We start from the raw sequence: 22,124 nt of genomic DNA on the forward strand, positions 1-22,124 counted from the left end.
CCCCCCCCGAGGGGCATCCCGGCCTCTCTTCTGCTACTGCTGGGGGCGCGCCCATCCCGAAGGGAAGGGGGAATCCCCCGTCCTGGGCTTTGCCTGAAGTTGCCTAAAGTTCTCCGCCAGCCAGCCGGACGCACGCTTCGGGAGGGGAGGGAAGCCGCCCCGCTTTGCGCCGAGAGTGGCTCCGTCGAGCGGCCTTCCGCCTTCCCAGCCTGGTGCGGAGTCGTCTTCGCGGGGAGCTGTGTGGTGGCTGCTGCGCTCGGGAGGAGGCGGAGGGCGCTGCAGCCGGGCGCTGCCTGGAAGTCCCGGGGTCCCGGTTGCCGCCGCCGCCAAACCCGAAGGCGCCTACGGAGGGCCGGGGAGGAGAGCTTCCGCGGCCCTTCGAGCCCGGCCGGTCGCCCAAGGTGTCGCGGGTCGGAAAGGGCAAACCCGGCATTTCTCGGGGCTGGACTGGAGAGAGTGGCTCCTTCCCCCACGCCGCCGCCGCCGCCGCCGCCGCCAAATTGAGGCGTAATCCCTTTTGTGAGGTCCCCTTTCGCCAGCTGCGGGCAGCTCGAGAAGTTTGCCCAGCCGGAGCCTTTGGAATATCCAGCTGCCTCCCCCCCCCCTGCCCGCCCGGTCATCTGCGCCCTCACTCCCCTCCCTGCTCTCTTTCCAGGTCTGCCAAGATCCTTGGCCCTTTGTACTTCTCCCATTTATTCTAGACTCGCCGGCAGGGCATTTTCTTTGGGGGCAGAAAGAAGAACGAAAGTAAAAGTTAGGGGGAGGGAAATGAAATGTTTCCCAGTGTTTTGGGGAAACAGAGAGTGTGTGTGGGGGGGGGAGATGACCTGCTGCCCTGCTCTATTTCTTGCCACAGTGCCAGGCTTGTTTGCAAGGGGGCTGAATGCAAAAGCCCAAGAAACCAGATTCACTCTCCAGGACCCATCTGTCTTAGAACCCCAACTAAGGCCGGGGTTGTCAAACACCTGCTATTCTGGGCATTTTTGCCCCTTGTGCCAGACGAAGCTATTACATTCAATGTTGAACAGGAGGGCCTTGGGAGTACTGGCCATGGGAGCAGAAGCAGAGGTTTCAACCTTTTTTGCTTAACTTCTCCGGGTGAGTGGCAGGGCACCTTCCCTAGGGACAAGCAAGACAGGGTCACAAAAAGAGCCTCAGAGGTCATGTAATATATTTACAGATCATCTCTGGAATACTCAGTGGTAGATGAAAACCTAGCTACTTGTCTTTGTGGGGAAGCTAGGGGGGCTGCGGCAGATTAGGCCACGGTGGCACCTTTCCAATTTCTCATTCATTCTAACAGGATAAAACACATCCAGCCTCTGAATGCAGATGGCAGGGAGGACAGAATCAGAGTCACCTACTGATTGGAACACAGAGCAGGCATGATGTACCGCAGGTGACTCACTGTGGAGTAGCATGCAGCAGGAGCATTGTATCTTAACAAGGAGAATGCAGAGAATTTCATTAGAAGCATCCTTGAAAGTACATATCCATCTTTGATTCACTTCAGATTTTACTCTCTGGGCATACTTTCAACCAACATAATATCCCCAAAAGTCAGATGTGCAAATTCTGCGATGCTGGGGTTCAGAGAAGAGCAAAGTAGGCTGCCATGAGTGTAGAAATGATGGGTTACACCACTGCATTGTGGGTCTGGCGCTAAAGCCCTTGCTACTTGGTTCAGTCTTGGTGAAATTGCTTATGACAGATTGCCCTTATTTTCAAAATACTGAATACATACGCTTAAAAACTTGATGTAACGGATTTCCTTAGGGGTTATATATTCACCGTAACTCATGACTAGCTATCATAAACATGATGCCATAGGTGAAACTTTAAATTTCTCCACACCTCCTCAAATGTGGTGCTTTTCAACTGAGTAATTATTGGCCCCAGTCCAACTAAACCTAGTTGTGACTAAGCATCATTGAAATGCAGGGAACAAGTTAGTTGAAACTTACAGAAGCCCTATTGCTTTCAATGTGACACAGCCCAGTTCTGTGGCTGGGCAGCAAAGTGCTTTTCTGGGTGCTAATTTCTTACCCAAGGAGCTAATAAGGTCATGCACATAAAACAAAAGTCCAGTGGCTCTTGTTCTACAAGTGCATAACCTTATCAGCTCCTTGGATTCCTCCAAATAAGCTTAGTGACTGTTGTTGCTTTTTTCCTTCATAATTTTCTTTTAATCTTTTAATATATAAGGCGGTCTACAGTCTTTATCTAACTGAACTCCAGTGAGTTGTGGACATAAAAACAACCTTGAGTAGGGGAGGGAATCTGATAATAGTACTGCTAGCTGCATATAAATCCATTGCCTGCCTGACACTGTCCCATAAAACATTCACGGCTGGATCATCAACTCAGACTGTTCAACCCCAAAGCCAGCTGAGCATAACAGTAGTGCAAAAACTGAGGGTGGAGTGATGAGATAGAAGGGAGAATGGAAGAGGTGTGGCTCACAGGCTTTCTGTTGTGGGCTTGTCCTCTGACTGCCTTAAAGGCAGCATATCTTGCACATGCTGGCTGATATGTCACAGCAACCCCCCCCCAAAAAAAAAGCCTATAAAGAATATGTTGTTAAGCTTCTCCTAATTATGTGGCTATCTATATTGATTATCAAGCTCAGTGTCATGTGTTACAGGTTCAGAGATAATCAGAACCACCCCAGTGATTATCTATCAAACATTAAGGCCAAGCAATCATAAACAGGCTGTTCATTACAGAAAACACTGAAGTCCTTTGACACAGGACAGTCCAATGCAGAAGTGATCAGGAATTGACAGGAAATAGGAACTGCAAAATATGACAAGAGTAGTGCCAAGCATTTCATCCACATCCATCACTAAACTTTCAGTACCATTTTACATTATGGGGGACTTCAGGTAAACATGTAATCCACTCTCCCCACCCTCAAGGAGAAAGGAAACCCAAAGTATTTTATTTTTTCTTGTATGTTTCAGAGAAATCTGACTCCCTGTAGTTTGGTGTTAGGGCCTGCCATGGTAGTTTGCAATTTCACAGAGTGAATCGAAGTTCCTCACAATGTCCTCAGCTTCTTTCAGACATCAGTGATTTAAGATATTAAACAACATTCATTCTAGGGGGCTTTGCAGTACTGTCTTGGGTCTGGAATGAGCAGGAAGGCCCAGGCCTATGCAGTGACTAAGAACAGGAGGCAGGAATAAACAAATATTGCATGATTGCTCTCAAAGTTATATTGAGCAGAAGTGAGTTCTTCACAGGAATCAGTTTGGCCGTTTCTTTCATGATTGCACTTGTAGCCCAACTTGAAACTCCCTCCAACTTCCAGCCTTGAGTTCTTCCAAGGCGCTCCCATATTTCTTAACACCTCCTGAACATTGGATAAGGATCTGAGGAAAGATGTGATAGTTGTGAGAAGATGGCTTGCTTAATCCATCTTGCTTTTGTGGATATACAATTTTTTTTTCCTGGTCAAATTTACAAGGTGAGAAGAAATGTGTACCCAGGAATGTAACTCCTGCTCCCACTGAGTGCAGGAAATGACTGGCTCTGTACACCTCCTCATGGAAAGATGGCAAAACAGCAGATCCCTGCACTCCTTTTGGTATTCTAGAATAAATCTTGGGTTTACAAGATACCACCTTTTTGAGGGGAAGCATTACGTAGGAGAGACTTGTAGCTCCTGGAACTTCTTTTTTCTGTGCATGGAATCAATTGTTAAACCTCAAACTGAATGCTGCCAATTCTGGATAAAGAATCTGCTTGCAATATTATGGGGCAATGTTGCTCCAAAGTTAGCAACCTTGAGGTTAATCCTTAGTTAACTAATAGGTAAGAATAACTTTGATATTTGTATGTTTCCCCAAGAATTCTTTATTCTTTGTCCTATCGGAGTGTGGACTGTCACATTCCCCCCCCCCATAGTGACCAAGTGATCTTCTTGATCTATTTTTCCTTTCAAATTCAGTCTTGGGGGGGGGGGGTTGCCTGTACTTTATTGGCTACTCAGTAGGTGGCATCTTATCCTTTGGGGTGTTATGTTGCTGCCATATAGCTCCATAAAAAAGGTGGGCTTTTAATAAAAAGCACATTTCACTTGACTTTTTGCAGTTATTAAAGTCTTCTCCTGGTTTCCCAGTAAGAAAAGCTACTATACACCCGTCACTATCCTTGTTATTAGTTGCGATTAGATTTCAGATTCTTCAAAAGTACACGATTGCTGGCTGGAGCTGCATCTCTCGTCGTCCCTGTGCAGTTTTAATTTTGTATGTATGTGTGTGGGTATGTGGAGATGCCACAACACTATGTAGAACCTGGTACAAAGGACAGACTATCTCTTGATAACGCTAATATAAAGATCAGATGGAAGCGGGGTCACCCCGATTCCTATTACAGGGAACTGTGGTCCTTCTTAGTCAGAATTAAATATCACTGGAATGTTCTGAACTTCATTCATACAATGTAAATTATAGTGATTATTAGCTTTATCTCAATCCTTCTATCCATCTGCTCTTGTGTACATCTTTTGTTTAGTCACCCTGTGCTTTCTTCAAGCGTGTTTGCCAACTCTCACAGCCTTTGCTTTTCCAGTTGCATTACTAATCACCAGCTTGTTGCTGAGCATCTTTGCTTTTTTCTGTACACCAGGCCTGCCACTCTGGAATACGATCCTTTAAGTATGGCTTTCACCCTACAAGAGTGATTTCCCCAAAAGCGGATGGTAACGTCTGACCTACACAGATTTCTGTGCTGGACAGAGAGCCCCACCCTCATAAAAGTCTGATATCTGATAAATCTGTTCCAAATGAAGAATGAAGATCCAACAACCAGGCATGGGAATCTAGTGTGTGGGTCATTATGAATGAGGAGTCCAGTGGATTCTGGAAAAAAGCCCAGCACAAAGCGTAAAGGATGTATACCTGGTTTTTGGCTCAAGGGGCAAGGGTGAAAGGTGGGCTATTTTATTACAGTTTGATTGATTACCAATCTATGCCATCTGCTGCTGCTGAGATGGAGAGATGCTTATTGTTTGAATGTTGTGGGTGTAAAGACAAATCTGCTTGCTGACCATTAGTTGCTAAAGCATATAAAGGCAACACTGCATCCTCTATCCAAGCAGCCTAATAACACTGGCTGAGTAAGACGTAGAAATTGTTTCAGCTGGGGTCATATTCTAAAAAGATTATGAGTCAGGGAACCTGCAAGACCTATACTTGAACCTATGTATTAGAAGTAGGCTGAACATATAACAATGCAGTTGGATAGGCCAAAGTGTAATGCAACAGAATTCATACAATGAGATATGGAATGTAAGCTACACAGAGGATATGCTATGGAGAAAAAGCAATCTGCCAAGTTCTTCCTGGTGTGTCTGTTTGCTTCCTAGGTACTGTCAAACATTACTATTGCATCCCAACAGTCATGGCATAAGTGGTATCTTGTAAACCCCACAGACACACTTGCAGTGATAGACCCAACTAGATTAATCTTAATTTCTATTCCTTACATTTTCTTTGTAACTTACTAAACATTTGACTGGGACAGAAGACAGCATCTAGAAATGGGTCAACCCTCTTCTAGTTTTGGAGATATGAGAACATCCCCAAAGAGCACTACTCTAGGAGGCAGAGGAGAAGGCAACAAACAGATCTTACATTGCACTGGTCTGTAGTGACTGAGGGGCTCAGGTTTGTGGGAGACTTCTCAGGGCTTGGGGGACAAGGGTCTGCTTTCCTGTGCTCCCAAAGTGGAACTAGAGTTTCAGTTACTTGTCTCTGAAAGGTTATATTCTCGTGCTTCACTCCAATATCTCTGTGGAGTGAAAGTTTTGATGCTCTCTATCTTGTGCTGGAAGTCGTATCCAAAACTATTTCATGATGAATGCAAGTTATGTACAAAATCAGGATGGTCTCTTATTATTATGTGATGGACTTGAGCAGCAGCTTAATTAAAAAGAAAATGCACAAATAGTTGTTTTCCTTCATTGTCTCTTGTGCTTTTCAATTATTATAGTAGAAACCATATCTGGCAAGACTTGTTCTGGCTGGCCTGGGACAGATGGCAACATATATGTAAGCAGGCATACAGCTGAAAAATATGTTTACTCCCACTGGCCCTCAAGCTGGAGGGTTTCGGTTATTTTAAAAAAACGACTCATAATATGAAGACAGCTCATTTGGTGACTTATTTGTGCAAATGCCCCATGCTGAGAGCGTTAGGAAAAAAGTGACCTACCGCAGATTCAAATTGGTCTAAAATGGTGGGTCAAGCTTCCACATTGGACTTGGCTGCTATAGTCAAGCCTCCTCCAGAACATTGCTGAGTAGGTTAAGGAAATCAAAGAACTGAAAGCCATTAGGTCCTCAGTAGGGGTGATTCACACTGAATTGCTGGACTTGAAGTCAACACTTTGCATAGCTGGAAGAAAATCTGCCCTCTGAATTTGAAGACACATCCAGGAAGCTTAAAAGAATGAATGGTCGCTCAGAAGTAAAGTAACTGATCTAGAGAATCAGTCTCTTATGTAATCATAATGAGAACAGTTCTGATTCTGAATTAATGCCACAGTCTGTGTGGGATATTAGGTTGTCTCTGTGTTATATTAAATATTTGGAAATATACAGGATTTAAAGAATCCAGGAATCCAAGATGGAGACAGAGGTGAGGAAAAATAATTTTACAACTCCCATATCACTGTTACATATCTTGACATTATAAAGAGAACATGGGAACAACAGTGCTGAGATGTGTGTGACTCTAAAAATACAAATTGGAGACCACAGCTGCATTTATGCCAAGTTTTCCATGTCTCCAGATCCATAGACTATCTCTGCCCCAAAGACCATACAATTACTGTGTGTGTGTGTGTGAGAGAGAGAGAGAGAGAGAGAAAGAATGTACAGTTGAATGCATCATAATATAAATTTGCACACAATTCATAACCATAAACTTGGCACCACTGAGTATAGTTCCCAGGCTTTGGTTTCATGGGAACACTGGGTTAAAAGGATGTATCTACCCCTGGAAAAATCTATGACTCCAAATGCTCACTTGAACTGGTGCTGGCTGGGAAGGGCTGGGAGGGGAAGCAGCGTATGGTCCGGAGTGTGTGAAGGCCCAGCGGAAGGAAGGGGTGTTGGATGGGAGGGTGTGGGGGGCACAAGTGTGAGGAATCGCAGTGGGGAGAAGGACTTCCCTCCTGGTCAATTCTACAGCTCATTGAGAAATTTCCTTCTCCAGCATTAATAGACTTGGACGGCTTTGAAATTTTACTGCCCATAAAATCGGCGACACGCTGGGGCTTTTTTCTGTGTTAAACGTTTGCTGCTCCTCCCCACAACCATCCCTCTCCCCTTAACAGCTTGCCCCCCTCCCAAAATAAAGCCAGCATGCACACACCACCCAGACTGAAATTGACAAGGGTAGTCCAATCTGATTTTAATTGGCCATCTGGAATAATTCTCCTTGCCCTAGGCTCATTGGATTGGCTGGTGCTGATCTGTTGGACCCCAAATCCCACCTCCTGGAATCTTTATCACTCTTCCTCATTCCCTTCTCCCTTGATGACAATTATGATTTTTGCCCCTGACACTCTTTCATGGAGCAATTGTGTGTGCGTGCAGTATTTTTATGGTTCCTGAACAGAAGGAAAGGAAGGTTTTATAGGCAGTGGGGCCATAAACCTTTCTGGTTCCCCTCTCCTCACTCCTTCTGTCCCATCCTCCCCCCCCTTTTAATCTAAAGCGTACGTTTCCCCCACCCATAGACAAGAAACTAGGGAAGGATAATTGGGTTCTAAACCATTTATTGGCTACCCATGACCCCTGCTGACCTTTCGTTTGGGCACTGAAGGTGGGGAGGGGAAGTTAATGAAGTAGCTTGAAGGAAGATTGGGGGGTGGTGACAGTGTGAAACCCACCAAACGTTACTCCCCCCACACTGGTACTACATTCTGACGGCTTGGTGAATTTAAATCTATACTGAATTCAAAGCTATGAGCAGAAGTTGCTACTTTCTGTGTATAAGAATGAAGTCAAAATATGTTTTTTTGCTGGTATGTATGAGGGCAGGGTTCTGATGGGTATCAGGAAGGCTGGTGGTTGTGTTGGTAGAGCTAAAATACCAAAGGGTAGGAGCTGGTACTGAAACGCATGGACAGATCAATTAATGTACATGCATTTTTAACAAGTTGTGGAATGGAGACATCTGTCGAAACTGGAAAACTGTATTGTTCAGAGACTGTAGAATAACATTTCCACATTAATTTCAGGCCATTTAAAAAAGCCCAATGGCACTTCCTTGTTGATATGTATATATAGAGATCAAATCCCACCAAGCAAATACTTCCAGGAGGTGGGGTCTGGGGGGGTGTCCGATGGATCAACTCCTGCCCATCCAATGAGTGTAAGGCAAGGGGAATAATAAGGCTTGCATGCATACCTGTCCAAGTCTCTTGAAACAATCTGATCTTTAAAGCAGCAGTGCTTGATAATTAATTTTGCACCCCAAGGGGAAGTAACTATCTTTAGTTTGTAACATGATTACCACCAGTTTTAATTTTATGGGTGATAACAGGAAAATCTTGAGGGAATTATTCCCTTGTCAAGAGTGAAACATGGTAAGACATCTTCCAGAGGGGCAACTGTGTTAGTCTCCTGTAAAAAAACCCTCAAATGTTTTAAAGACTAACCAATTATGGTCCCGGTCATGGGCTGGAAAATGCGGGGGGGAAGCGTGGCTGTTTGCCCCAGAGCAAAGTAATGCGCGGCAGCCCAATCACACGTCCTGTCGACGTCCCATAGTTGGGCTGTTAGGTGCCGATCACACGGCTATCTTGCAGTGCGGCAAAGAAGCAGCACGGTGCAATCACACAGGCAATCGTTAGGCACCGCTTCCGTGGCAAACGGGAATTTTTTTCTCACCGAAAGTTGTGCATGCGCATGATCGTTTGTGTGCATCTTGTGGAGACTTAAAAAAAAAAATCCGGTTTGCGACAGGACATGGACGGGCGCCGGATGCCACGGGATTCAAGTGGAAACACGATCAGACGCCTGCCCTTGCCCCATGTTTTCTGGAAACTAGTACCTCGTATGTGGTAGTTTTTTACTCCGCATCCTCAGCGAGACGCCACGGGTGCGCTACGCCTCCCAGATGTTCTGGTGTGATCACGCCCAGAAAATCCGCGGGACGATCGTGCCTTCAGCGCAGCAAATGCTAAGTGTGAACGGGGCCTTATTGTACCATAAGCTTTCTCAAAGGCAGAGTCCATTGCATCTACTAAAGTAGGCAGTGACTCACAAAAGCTGTTCCAAAAATAAATGTTAGTTTTTTAGGTGCCACAAGATTCTCTGTTGTTATAGTCAGGTTAGATGAAGCTCTAGTTATAGAAATGCTTTCCAACATACCAGCTCTGGTAACTGTTCATTAGTAAGTGGCAATGATCATTACCATGAGAATCACCAGTGTGGCTGTGTGATTCTGTCAGCTTTAGAGGAACTGATAGTTAATGATATCAGTAGAATACCAGCAGTATTACAGTACTCCAAAATAGTTGCACGGAAGATACTGAATAGAACTGTCCACATCATTCACTTCAGCTGGGGCCACTCTAGTGTGTATCTCCCTTATAAATAAAAGCCGAATGGTGGTGGCACTTCTCTAGAACATTCCACACGCTACAAAATCAGTTCACTCTCCGATCTGTCATTCAGAGGGTCTCCCTATCCACTGGCTGCTTTGCCTGAGTCCTGCCTCCAACATTCTAAACATTTTGCTGTTTCTCTTCCCCCCCCATAGCCAGTCAGAACACAAAGGTTATTTGCATATGCAGCCTCATTGGACTTTGCCTCGGAACACAGAGGTCGTTTGCATATGCAACTTGATTGGCTTTTGCCTCTAACATTCTAAACAGTTTGTTGTCCTGAGGTAAAATGTGTCCAATCTCCAGGTGAGGGCTGGAGATCACTCAGAATTACAACTGCTTTCCAGATGGCAGAGATCAGTTCCCTTGGAGAAAATGGTGGGCTCTGTATCCTTATATGCTGCTTAGGTGGCCCCCATATGACAGCCAATGTGACGTAGCAGTCAGGGCTTCAGAGCACGGGAGAGGCTGCAGGTGTGTGGGGGGTAGAAAGTTGAAGAGTGAGGGGGAAATAAAGGTAGGTTGATGATTGGCTGGGAAGGAGATAGGGTTGCCAACTCCAGGTGGGAAATTCCTGGAGATGTGAGGGATGGAGCCTGGAGAGGGTGAGGTTTCAGGAGGCGTGGGACCTCGGACAGGTACAAAGCCATAGACTCCACCCTCCAAATCAACGATTCCCTTCTGGGGAACCATCATTGCCAATCTCCAGGTGAGGGCTGGAGATCACTCAAAATTACAACTGTTCTTTAGGTATCAGAGATCAGTTCCTCTGGAGAAAATGGTGGACTCAGTGTCATTATACCCTGCTGAGGTCGCCACAGCAAATTGACACTGAGTGTCCAAGGCCGGGGCACCCGCCCAGAGCCTCTTTCTAGAGGCCGTTGTATTTATTTCCACAACGGGCCTTTTTCCTAGTACTTTATAAAGTCAATTGTGTGTGGGGTGTGGTGGTCATCCACTAAAGAGTGACTGTAAATATGTCAAGGAATTGTGTAGTTCTGGAAAGGACTATGTATGTAAGTGTGTCAGCTAGATGGCCTTGGGCTACCTGTGAACTGTTGCAACACAAATTAATCCTGAGATGCATTAAAAGAACAATGGCTTGTCTTTGGGGAAGGAGAACGCACCCAGGCTGGAAAATTCAGGCCCCCAAAAATGTGATACTGGGGCTTAATCAACTATGTATGGGGGCTGATGCTTAAAACCAGGGAATGCTGCTTTCTCAAAAATGGATGCAATGCCTATGAAAGCAGGATTGCACTTACCTGTAACTGTTGTTCATTGAGTGGCCTTCTGTGCAGGCACACATGGGGACTGCATGATTGCAGGCCAGCTGTGGAGAAGAGCTTCCAAGCTTTTCAAGAAGTTTCTAGGCTCTGGAGTGCTCCCCCTTCCCTCTGTCTAGAGATCCCTTTTCCCGCCCAAAGGGTCACATGACAGAGGCAGGGCGAGCACTCCCTGTACACCTCCCACAGCGGGGAAAGGAGGGAGGGATGTGTGCCTGCGCAGAAGACCACTTGATGAACAACAGTTACAGGTAAGTGCAACCCCATTTTCATCATTGTGGCTTCTGTGCAGTCCGACATGGGAGAATAGCAAGCTCACTTACCCAAGGAGGAAGGTGTGGGCTGATCAATGAAAAACTGCCTGTAACACAGCCTTTCCCACTGCAGCTTCATTTCTGGAGTCCACATCCATGGCGCAGCATTTGACGAACATAGAAGGAGTGGACCATGTTGCTGCCTTGCAGATGTCCTCCAGCCTGAGTCTTTATTGTCCCCCACCCCATCCTAGAAATACATGTTCACTATGTAAGTGGGGCTGGGATATAACTGGAACCTTACAATTATATTTAGTATTCAAACATTTAAAACAATGTTTAGAAACAATGAGATGGAGAGAAAGTAATTAACAGGAGTGATTAGCAGTGTGACCTAAAACAAGAAAATTTAAGGAATTCTGCTTAGCTACTTAGGTAAATTTAAGTAGAGAAGGAGGAAGAACAAGAACTAATGGTTAGATCCAAGCAAATATCAATTAAAAATAAAATCCAATTATATTTACTAAAAGGGGTAAATAACCATTGTAACAAAATGTGCACAGATTTTCTGTCACTAAATTTCTGCTCCCAATTGAGGACTAGGTACCATGCATCACTTGACAGGGGGACCCTCATAAGTAGAAATAATTCCCTTGCTTCTCTTAAAGATTAAATCATAATTCATGATCTCATTTATTATTCAGAACTGGGCCACGGACTGGATGAGATTGAGAGAGATATGAAGAGTTGATGGCTGAGATAATTATAGAATGTGCATCAGAATTAGCAGCAACAATAACTAAAACTGGCAGAATTCAGAATGGATACTGAAGGAGTGAATAAACTGGAAGCTGTTTGTGAAAAAATAACCATTATCTTCTAGCATATAATGTTTCTGACTCATTGCTGCAATAGAAACAATCCCATGTAAAGTGCATTTTTTTTCCTGACTGGAGAGACTACCTTTAAGACCACAAAGCTGATATAATTTGTACCTAATATTTATACCAAAACTCCCAGCCAGACTTCTAAGAATGTTCTAATTGCCAATGAATGCTAATGGTAGTAAAAGGGTGAATTAAGCCCACAGAGACATTTTCATTAGCAGAAGAATAAGTAGCAAATTTGCTAACATATTCCAGTGTATGCTTCTTTTCATACAAGGCACAGACTTGTGGCATGCACCTTCGATTTCTCTGTCAAGTGCTCAGTATCTGAGTATTTATAATATCAGGTCCCAAGGCCTGGAAACTAAAGATGTCCTGAAGTAGAGGAGGAGGGCAGGGAGCCAAAGTTCCTATTATTGGTACTTGGTGGGAGCTGAGTAAGAAACCATTCACCAAGTGCTTTACTCGAGTATATGCTCTGTGGGCTCCATCTCATTAACAGGGCCAACTCAGAACTTCTCCATCGTAGCAATGATCCTTCCCCAGGAAACCCTATGAACCATGCTCTATCACCCATAGAAATCTCTATCCTTGTTGACATGACCTATAGGGTGTGGCCACATTAATAAGGGTCGTGGGAAAGTTACAAGGGGTCAGGTTAAGAGTGCAAGAATGCCTGATAGGAAGCCCAGAACGTAGTCCCCATACCCTTGCTCTAGCTCAAATAATTAAGTATAAACTGCTTTAATGGTTTTGCAGTTCCAGCGTGTGAGGCTGAATTGAGGCTGGACATAACTACTTCTGCCTTGAGCCTTCCTGATTCCACAAAGTAGAGATTTGCACAGATACATCCCCTGGAACTTGGCTTTCAATGTTTGTTATTTGTACCACAATGAGGACATGAAGGGGAAAAAAATCCAAGGGACCAGATCATCTAGTTCTGAAAACAACTACCCATGACTGGAAATGACAGTCTCTATGCTATGGTTTTCTCCTGCCCTTCCTTTACAGCATGTGGCAAATGGCTAGGGGTGGGTCACAGAACCATGGACAGCGACCTGGCAAGGTTGTTTTTTGGGGGTGGGTGGGTGCAGAAATAGTAACACCAAAGAGAACACCAAGCAAATGAACCACAGAGACAAAGACCAATTTGTGCTAGATCCAAGTGCTATTAAGCGGCACCCCACAAACAACCCCTCCTCACCACTACAATCCACAGGGACCTAACATAACAAATTAAAGAAACAGACACAATATGTGAATATCCTAATAAACCAGTATTCATTTGCTTCCAGGGCTGTACTCTGTTTTCCCATTCCCAGTCTCATAACTGCCTTTTCCACCTTCATTTGGGCAGTGTCTGTGTAATACATTTCACACAGCTAGGCCTAAAACAATAGTCAGGAGGGGCGGGGGTGGGGGAGAGGTTTTCTGTCACTTTAAGAACTGGCAGAGACCGATGCAGGGGGGAGAGAAATTCCCAGGGGAGCACAGCATTAATTTGGGACTTGTGCACAGCAAATTGCCTTGGGCATTTGTTAGCAGAGGCCTTCGCTCCTGGTCGGCTGTGCAGGGAGAGGCGGCCGGTCTGTGTCGTGACCTTGGCGTGTTAGCAAGGCCTGCAGTTCATGGCACATGCAGCTGGGGGTGATTAAGCTGGGCGGGGTGCACCAGGCAGGGGCAAAGGGGCACTCCCAGCTCAATGTAACCCAGATGTCTGTGAACAGAGGAGGAGCTGATGGGGGGGGGTGGCCATTGGGTGTTTCTGGCTGAAGCTTGGTGGGGAGGGAAGAGTGCCTCTCTCATTCCTTAGTCTATTTGTGTAGCAAGATATCTCCCTCCTGATCCCCAGACTGTTTTGATGGAGGGCATCATCTGTCCTTCACTCTGGCTGTTCTTTCTGTGCCAAGGAATAGTGGGGTCTCTTATGTCTCTGGCATTTCTGCCAGGGCATTTCTTTACCAGGTGACCCATCAATGCTTGAGGTGTTTATCTTGGTTTACCTGCTCCCAGAGTTCAAAGAGAGTCTCACTTCACTCCATTATGAGGGGAGCGGAGGGGAGTGACTGTCTGAGGGCTTGACCTCTGCTGAGGTGAGAAGATTTCTATCTCCGTTTGTATCCTAAGTATCCAGGGGTGGTCACTCGGAATCTCAGCTCTTCAGAGCTTGTCATCATGTTCAGCATGATGATAAATTTGTTTCTGCTGTCGGTTTATGTCCTAGTTATCCAGTAAAGCTTGAGGTGACTAGCTAGTCTTTAAAGAAGCATCTCTTCCTCACTAATCAAACATCATATCCTAGGTATCCCCCCCCCCAAAGTTCCTTCTTGCCAATATGAGCTGCCCAATCACAAATTTCTCCATTTTTGGAGGCTATTTTCAGACTTGCCAAACTATTTCTCTTCAGCTCCTCTTCCAAAGCAGGTTGAGGATGCTCAGTAGCTACAAGCCATCAGCTATAAAAAGCAATCAAAGGGTCCGGTCACACTGGCCGGAATATGGGGGGGGGGAGCGTGGCTGTTTGCCCCGGGGCTAAATAACGCGCGGTTGCGCGATCCAACGTCCCGTGGAGGTCCCAAGGTTAGGGGGGAGGTGCCGATCACACCACAGGTAAAGAAGCGTGGCGGCATGGCAAACGGGGTTGTGTTTATTTTGTTTAAACTGAAGTGTGCGCATGCTCCGTTGGGTGCTTGTGCGCATCCTGTGGAGACTTAAAAAACCCCTTTGTGCACTCTTCAGAGTCTGTTTCAGGTGGGTCTTCCGAGGGTCAAATGACACAGCCCCTGTCCCCCTATAGCTGCCCTTCCCCACTCCCTCAGCCGTTCCTTCAGCCCCGTCCCCCAAACCACCCCTCAACCCCCCACTCCTCCTCCTTCCTTGAACTGCTCCGTCCTTCTGCCCTTCTCCCCTGACCCAAATCTCACTCTCAGCCCCCCCCTCTTTCCTGTGTTGCGTTTCATCTGGCTGCTCTCCTCTTCTCTGCACGACTCAAGTCTTAGCGAGCTGCTCAGTTGTGTGTTTTTGTTTTTTAAACTACAGTTTGCGCATGCTCCGTTGGGTGCTTGTGCGCATCTGTGGAGACATGGGGAAAAAAAACCTTTTTGCTAGGGGACATGGGCAGGCGCTGGAACTACCACTGGAAACGTGATCAGATGCCCGCCCTTGCCCCGCGGTTTCCGGAAACTAGTACCTCCGAGGTACTAGTTTTTTACCGCTCGTTTTCTACGGGAAGCCTCGGGTGAGCCACGGGAGCTCTACATTTCCCAGATGTGGCGGTGAGATCGCGCCCAGAAAATCCGGCTATCTTCCATCCCTGTAGCATGGCTAATGCTCCGTGTGACCGCAGCCAAAGATAATTTGAAGTAACTACCTTTCTAGTAACCTGTCTCCACTGAGGAAGTATCTTTAGCTATTAGCTAAATGTAAGGATAGAAGAAAGATGATCTCCACTTTGCATATCATAGGAAGATTTTTTTTGGGGGGGGGGGATTGTTCTCACATACACATCTGTGCAAACAATATAGGGTTGCCAACCTATAGGTGAGTCCTGCAGATCTCCTGGAACTTCAACTGATTTTCAGACTACAGAGATCAGTTCCCCTGGAGGAAATGGTTGCTTTGGAGCATGGACTCTATAGTGTTATACTCTGCTGAAGTCCTTCTGCTCCCATAAACTCTCTCCCCAGGCTCCTCTCCTATATCTCCAGGAATTTCCCAAGTTGGCAACCCCAAAACATTAAGTTCTGCATTAGCGGCCCTGTTTTGCGTGCTTCTATTGACCGTGGCTGAATTGAGGTGAGGGGTTACGAGGGACAGTCATGGAGCTTTGTCTGAATGGCACGGTGTCTGTGGAACTCCCTTCGTGCCACTTTTTGCCTGACACCTTCTTTCTTTAGGCACTAGGGGAAATTGTTTTTATTTTCCTGAACATTTTGGGATTAGACTTTTGTTTTCTAGCTGGCCATTTGTATGATTAAATTGCTGTACTGTTTCCTATTGTTGGGTTCTTAACTGTATCTACATATTTTAAAATATTTTAAAGAACTTTATACTGCCTCTGCTGCTTAATTAAATTTCAATTCTTTTACCATTGCTTTTTGTATTGTTCTGTTTTAATCCTTTTTAAAAAGAATTGTAGCTGTTCTCATTTATTGCCTTTAGCTGAGAGGCAGTATAGGAATAATTTTTAGAATTAGGTAAATACTGAAATGCATATACATACAGAGGGGGGGGCATGCTGCTTGCTACTTGGGCTGTTCTTTCTGAATCTATAGGTGTATTGAACACACATGAAATGCTTTATCTGGAATCAGACCCTTGGTCTATCCAACTCAGTATTGTCTACTCAGACTGGCAGCAGCTCTCCAGGGTTTCAGGCAGTCTTGCACATCACCTACTGCCTCATCCTTTTAGCTGGAGATGCTGGGGGTTGAACCTGGGACTTTCTGCATGCAAAGTAGAGGCTCTACCACTGAGCCACAGCCCCTATTGTAGGAGCTGGGGTGTGGAATGCTGTAGTATAGCCCAGTTTCATCAGATCTGAGAAGCTAAGCAGGGTCATTACTTGGAGACCACCAAGTAAGACTTTGCAGAGGAAGGCAATAGCAAACCACCTCTGCTTACTCACTTGCCTTGAAAACACTATGAGGTTGCCATAGTCGACTGTAACTTGATGGCACTTTACATACACACATTGTAGGAGCTCAACTAGCTAGGTGGTCTAAGTCATTGTATTCCAACAGTTCGTTTGTATTCATATAAGAGGAATGGATGTATCCCTCTCATCCTGGTCTGTAGTTCCCCATGTTGACAACCCGTCTTCTGTATTATTAAAGATTATTAAAGACAACCCTATAAGGTAGGTTAGGCTGACAGAAAAAGAGACAGCTCACCCAGTGAGTGTCCGTACCAGAGTGGGGATTTAAACCTGGGTTTCCCAGATCATAGTCTGATACACTAACCACACTAACTCTTTATAGCAGGCAGAGGAGGAGGTATGCAAGAGGATTTGTTGAAGTAGCAGGAATCAAAGCAGAGTGTGTTCTGGCAAGTCTGTCTTTGACTACTACCATGGATACTTTACATAGCATTTAGATACTGTTCCTCTCAAATGCTCACCTTTCTCTCTGGCTGCGGTCAGACAACAGGCTTAGTGTGGTCTGGCCGTGCTTCTAATTTCATCCAGGATTTTTTTTTATAACAGAGAGTTTTGATCAGACATCCCACCCTAATCCACTTCTCCGCGCGCTCACCCTGTGGTTGATTGATCCGATTATTGCTGCGTGGCAACCACAGAGTGGGTGGTCGGACAGCTTTTTTTAAACCTCTCTTTTGTGCATGCACATTGCATATTTGTCTTGTTGGGGAAGCTTAGCCAGTATAGAGAGGGGTTTTTCCCTTGAATTTCTCGCTCAAACCCCCCCCCCCCAGGGCTCCTGATTCAAACAAGGTGTTTCAGCGTGTAAACACACATGTGGCGTTTCACAACTGTTAATATACAGTTATGTGCATATCGCAACTGACTTTTAAAAAGGACACAAAATGGAATGGAACGTTCAGACTTCCCACATGGCTTGAGAGCGCGATAGATTGATCAGACATCTGGAAATGTGGGGTGAAACTGTTGACATCCATAAAGACCGGACTTTCCCTGGTGTCAAATAACTCTGACTTAAAGATGGGTGAGAATGGGGTGCCGACAACTGGGGAGCAGAGGACAGCTGTTGCTGTTTGGACCTGCATTTTAAATCTGCAGGGCAACAGCAATGATATTGGATCAAACAGCTCATCTGATCGCAGCCTCTGAGAGCTACATGGCAGTAATGGAACCCAAATCTGCTTTATACTAAAACTACATGAAATTATGGGCAAGAAAGCAGTGGAAAGGGTAATAGGTGCAAGAATAATCACAATACCTCAGTGCAAGGAGAAAAGAATACGGGTATAGAGATGGATTAGACAGCTAGGTGTGATCACAGAAGCTAGTCCAGGCACTCTAAAGAGAAGACAGGTTACTTTGGATTACTCCTAAATGAGGCACAGGCCAAGATATGAGGTATTTATGTAATTTTTGTCATTGATACTACATGGTATCAGTGACTAAAGTTACATACATTACTGCATTCTTAAAATACGGATGTACCCAACAGCCTCCTATGGTAGTGTTTCTTTCTGATGAAGGAAAAGCTCATGCCAAATAATGAGAATGCTAGGTGGAAAAACAGTTCAAAAATACTATAAGATTCAATTCACTTTCTGGTCCTGAAGGCACTGAGATGATATCATAAAAGCATTATCCAAATCATAAAGGGTAAAGAATTGCCTAAGGCAGTCAAAAAGCAAGGCATAAATTCTGAATTTGTGTGCAGTGAGTGGCAGAGAACTTCAGGGATACCAAGTATGTAGATAGAGACAGCAGAGAGTACTGTGAATCTGGATGGATTTATTTAGTTGAATAATATAGGCTAGATTGTTTTATGACCTGGCTCTTTGGACACACCAGGTTGGACCCCACCAATCATTTCTGTGCACACAGAAGAGGGGGCAGATCTCGCTGATTTTTCCTTTCTGTGGCACACTTCCAGTTCCCCACTTATGCTGCTCCTGAGCATCCCTGTCCCCCAGGAGTAGCATTTCTGGGGTCATCTGGGGCTGCAGAAAGATGAGGGAAGTAGAGATGTCAAGTTCTGCTGAGAGAAATCATTCCATCCTCTAGGATTTTCAGCGGCATTTTCAGCGGCATCTAAGGCAGCATCTTCTCAACCATTCCCAACTTTGAGGCTAATTCTCACCGGAGGCGCATGAGAGCCAACATTTTGTTTTCTATCAGCTACCAGTCAAATCCCACATGGAAGTTCAATAGCAAGCTATAGAGTGGCAACATCCATCCTGATCCTAGCAACTGACACTCAGAGATATACAGTACAGTCCTATGCAGAGTTACTCAAACCAAATTCCTCACTGAAATCCATAGGTTTAGACTACAGTAACTCTGCACAGAATCACACTGATACTGTACCATATTGAACATGACAACTTACTTCTGGCTAGCATGGCTTTTTATTTATTTTTTTGCCATCAAGCCACATCTGAGTTATGGAGACCCCTGATGGTATTTTCATGGCAAGAGATGCTCAGAGGTGGTTTGCCATTGCCTGCCTCCACTTCACAACCCTGGTATTCCTTGGAGATCTCCCCATCCAAATACTAGCTAGGGCCAACCTTGCTTAGCTTCCGAGATCTGGTGAGATCAGGCTAGCCTGTGCTTTCCAAGTCAGGGCACACATAAAGTCAAAGATCCCTTTCTTTCTGTTCTATATTTATTGTATACATTACAATTGAATTGTCTGCTTCCCCCCTGATATTTGTGACAGTTGGCTTTGTCTCATGAGGTGCAGTCCCTGCTTAGTTAGTTCTGTTTGTTATCTGCAAGTATAAATTGCATGAGCTCCCTTTTTCTGAAACCTTTAGCTCCAATCCCTGTATCTCCTTGCTTAGATGTTGTTTTGAGCACATCCATCTTTGCCGTCATGAACCTGAGACCAGGAACCTGACTATCTTAATCCTGCTCTACTAATATTACACTTTCCAACTCCAACAGACTTTTTCTTTCCAACATCAACTTGACATCTGCTCTGGTATATGCTTTATTTCATTTAAAGTACTTATATCATGCCTTGTTCTCAATGGCTCCAGGCAGCTCACAAAATAATATCTGATAGTGTCCATAATTACAAATTAAAATTCCAATAACATATCAGTTCACAGTGACAAACCAAGACCATACCCTGTACCACACACTCCAGTTGTGACTCCAGCTACCAACTCAAAACCATAACTGAAAAGTCCAACCAAATAATATTACTTAAAACCTCTTTCATGAGGTCAATAACCAAGAAGCCGTTCCATCAGGCAATTTCAAAACAGTGGTGCTGCAACCAAGGAAGTATGGGCAAAGAAGGATTTTATCAGCCATGTTTGGGAGAAACAGTAAGCCACATGAGCTCATATATATATATAGAGGCAATCCTTCAGCTACATGGAGGACCAGGTGTGAAGGTAAGAACCAGCACATTAAAGTGAGCTCAGAAACTAACAGGCAACTTACACATAGTGCGTTATATTAACCTAATGACTTTAGTTATTTTAAATATATCTTCCACTGGGAATATGATTGTTGTTTCTTTTAATGTTATAAGAGAACAGCCATGTTCTACAGAGTTACAATGAATGTTAATAGCATTAAGAGCAGAGAGCAAAAGAGTTCACAAATACTTATGCAACAATGAAATCTCCAGTTTGGCCAGACTGTTCTCTATGACAATTGTAAATACAGTCCAGGATTTTGCATAAAAACAAAGTTTATGGCAGGTTCAACAAAATATTTTCAGATGTATACATCCAAAGGAATTATTCCATACATGATACCATGGATGGAGACAATTATACAGGAACAAGTGAATAATTTTTATTTTGTAGGGTACACCCTGCTGGCACACACAAAGAACCAAAATTCAAAAACAAAATCCATGCAACACTTTTTATTAGGGCAAATAAAAATCACATAAAACTCTACAAGCTTTTGAGTTCTCCAACTCTTCATCAGCCTCAATTAAGAACGTCCCATTTGAGGAAGAGCTCTGGAGCTTGTATAGTGTTTTGTGTTACTGTATTTTGGTTGGTTCTAAAAAAAGGTATTACATGGCTTTTGTTTCTTTGGAATTTGCATTGGATAGACATAGATTCTTGCAACCAGATAAAACCATGACAATATGACTACTCACAAAGCCTACCCCATTCCTTTTAGGCTATTATATATTTGTTAAAACTGAGGAAAGAACTGCGGAAACTGGCTTCCAACAAGCACATGAAATAAGCTTAAAATTGTAGCTGCTGCTTGACTCCTCTGTCATTTTGCTGCCCCAGAAACATGGCTACCCCTTTACAGCTGAGTAATGGCTGTTTAAAAAGTATGTACACAGATGTTTAAAAATAATGGTTCAGAGTGTTCCTGGGAATGAGATGCCCCACTGTAGTAGAGTCGGTAGTCTTTCTTTCCTATATCAGTTGCCTTCCATGGAAATAGGTGTTCCTTGCTAATACAATTTACAATACAATTTAACTTAAAACATGTACATCTAATATTAATCTGACACTGGGCAAAGTTCATCTCATTTGCATGCTGATAGCCAGTTTCTCAAAGATTTTATCAAGAGGTCTCCTGGTGGTATTTTACTACAGAATAACAGGAAGATTGTGAATTTCTGCCTGGTTTTGATTATCATTTTATTCAACATCCTATCAAAAATCTCATGTGGGAACTATCTGTGTTATTGTTTCTCCTCAAGAGCTATTTCTGGGACGGAATACTGATCCTCCTCCAAGGTCATATCTGAAGATTCGTAAGGAAAGGTTCTACTTGTTTCGCTTTTTGGAGTCTTAAATTTAAGTGTTCAGTTTCTGCGAGACCTATAGGTTTCAGCTAGATCATAAAGGAAGGTTAGGTCAGTTCTGCTTCCTTTGTGCTTTTTTCTTTGGAATTCCACAGTGTCCAATCCCAATCATAAGGGGAACCCTGTGGGACATGGCAGGGGAACAAATGCCTATCTGAGTCTTATCACAACTCCAGCAGTTACTCCCTGGCTAATTTCTGAACAAAAGGGCCACTCTGTGTAAGTAATGGGGAGACGCTCCTACAGAGGCTTTGAGGAAGGCAAGCTGTGCATTAGCCGGGGCTGCCGGCTTCTGTGGGGGTGGGGAATCCCCTGTCCCCAGGTCACATTGCCTGCCAGCACTCCAATGGCCAGCAGGAGGGGGGAGAAATAAAAACGGCGAGAGCCTGACGTCACTTGAGCTGAAAACCGAGACTTGATGTCATGCCTTTCTAGGGATCATGGGGAACTCTATGGTTTTACCACAGAATTTCAAGTGATTACTTTGAGAGGCATGATGTTACTTCCATTTCTCCCTGGAAGTGACATTAGACCATCACTCGCTGGCCCTGCCCCCCAGACTGCCTCCAGTTGCCAGCCACTGGCTGATACCTCTAGCTCTAGCCCCTATGAAGCCTACA

General features: G+C 44.6%; 2 protein-coding genes across 2 annotated transcripts in view; one reads left to right on the forward strand and one right to left on the reverse strand.

The window, feature by feature from the left end:
• Window positions 1–22,124, reverse strand: part of SARNP (SAP domain containing ribonucleoprotein) — a 145,047-nt gene that overhangs the window by 5,571 nt on the left and 117,352 nt on the right. The gene's annotated exons all lie outside the window — the stretch shown is intronic.
• The window catches only part of GDF11 (growth differentiation factor 11), a 29,172-nt gene that overhangs the window by 893 nt on the left and 6,155 nt on the right, over window positions 1–22,124 (forward strand). The gene's annotated exons all lie outside the window — the stretch shown is intronic.

The sequence above is a fragment of the Gekko japonicus genome, unplaced genomic scaffold, assembly GCF_001447785.1.
Source record: "Gekko japonicus isolate JY-2015 unplaced genomic scaffold, Gekko_japonicus_V1.1 scaffold246, whole genome shotgun sequence".
In the NCBI taxonomy this organism is placed as follows: Eukaryota; Metazoa; Chordata; class Lepidosauria; order Squamata; family Gekkonidae; genus Gekko; species Gekko japonicus.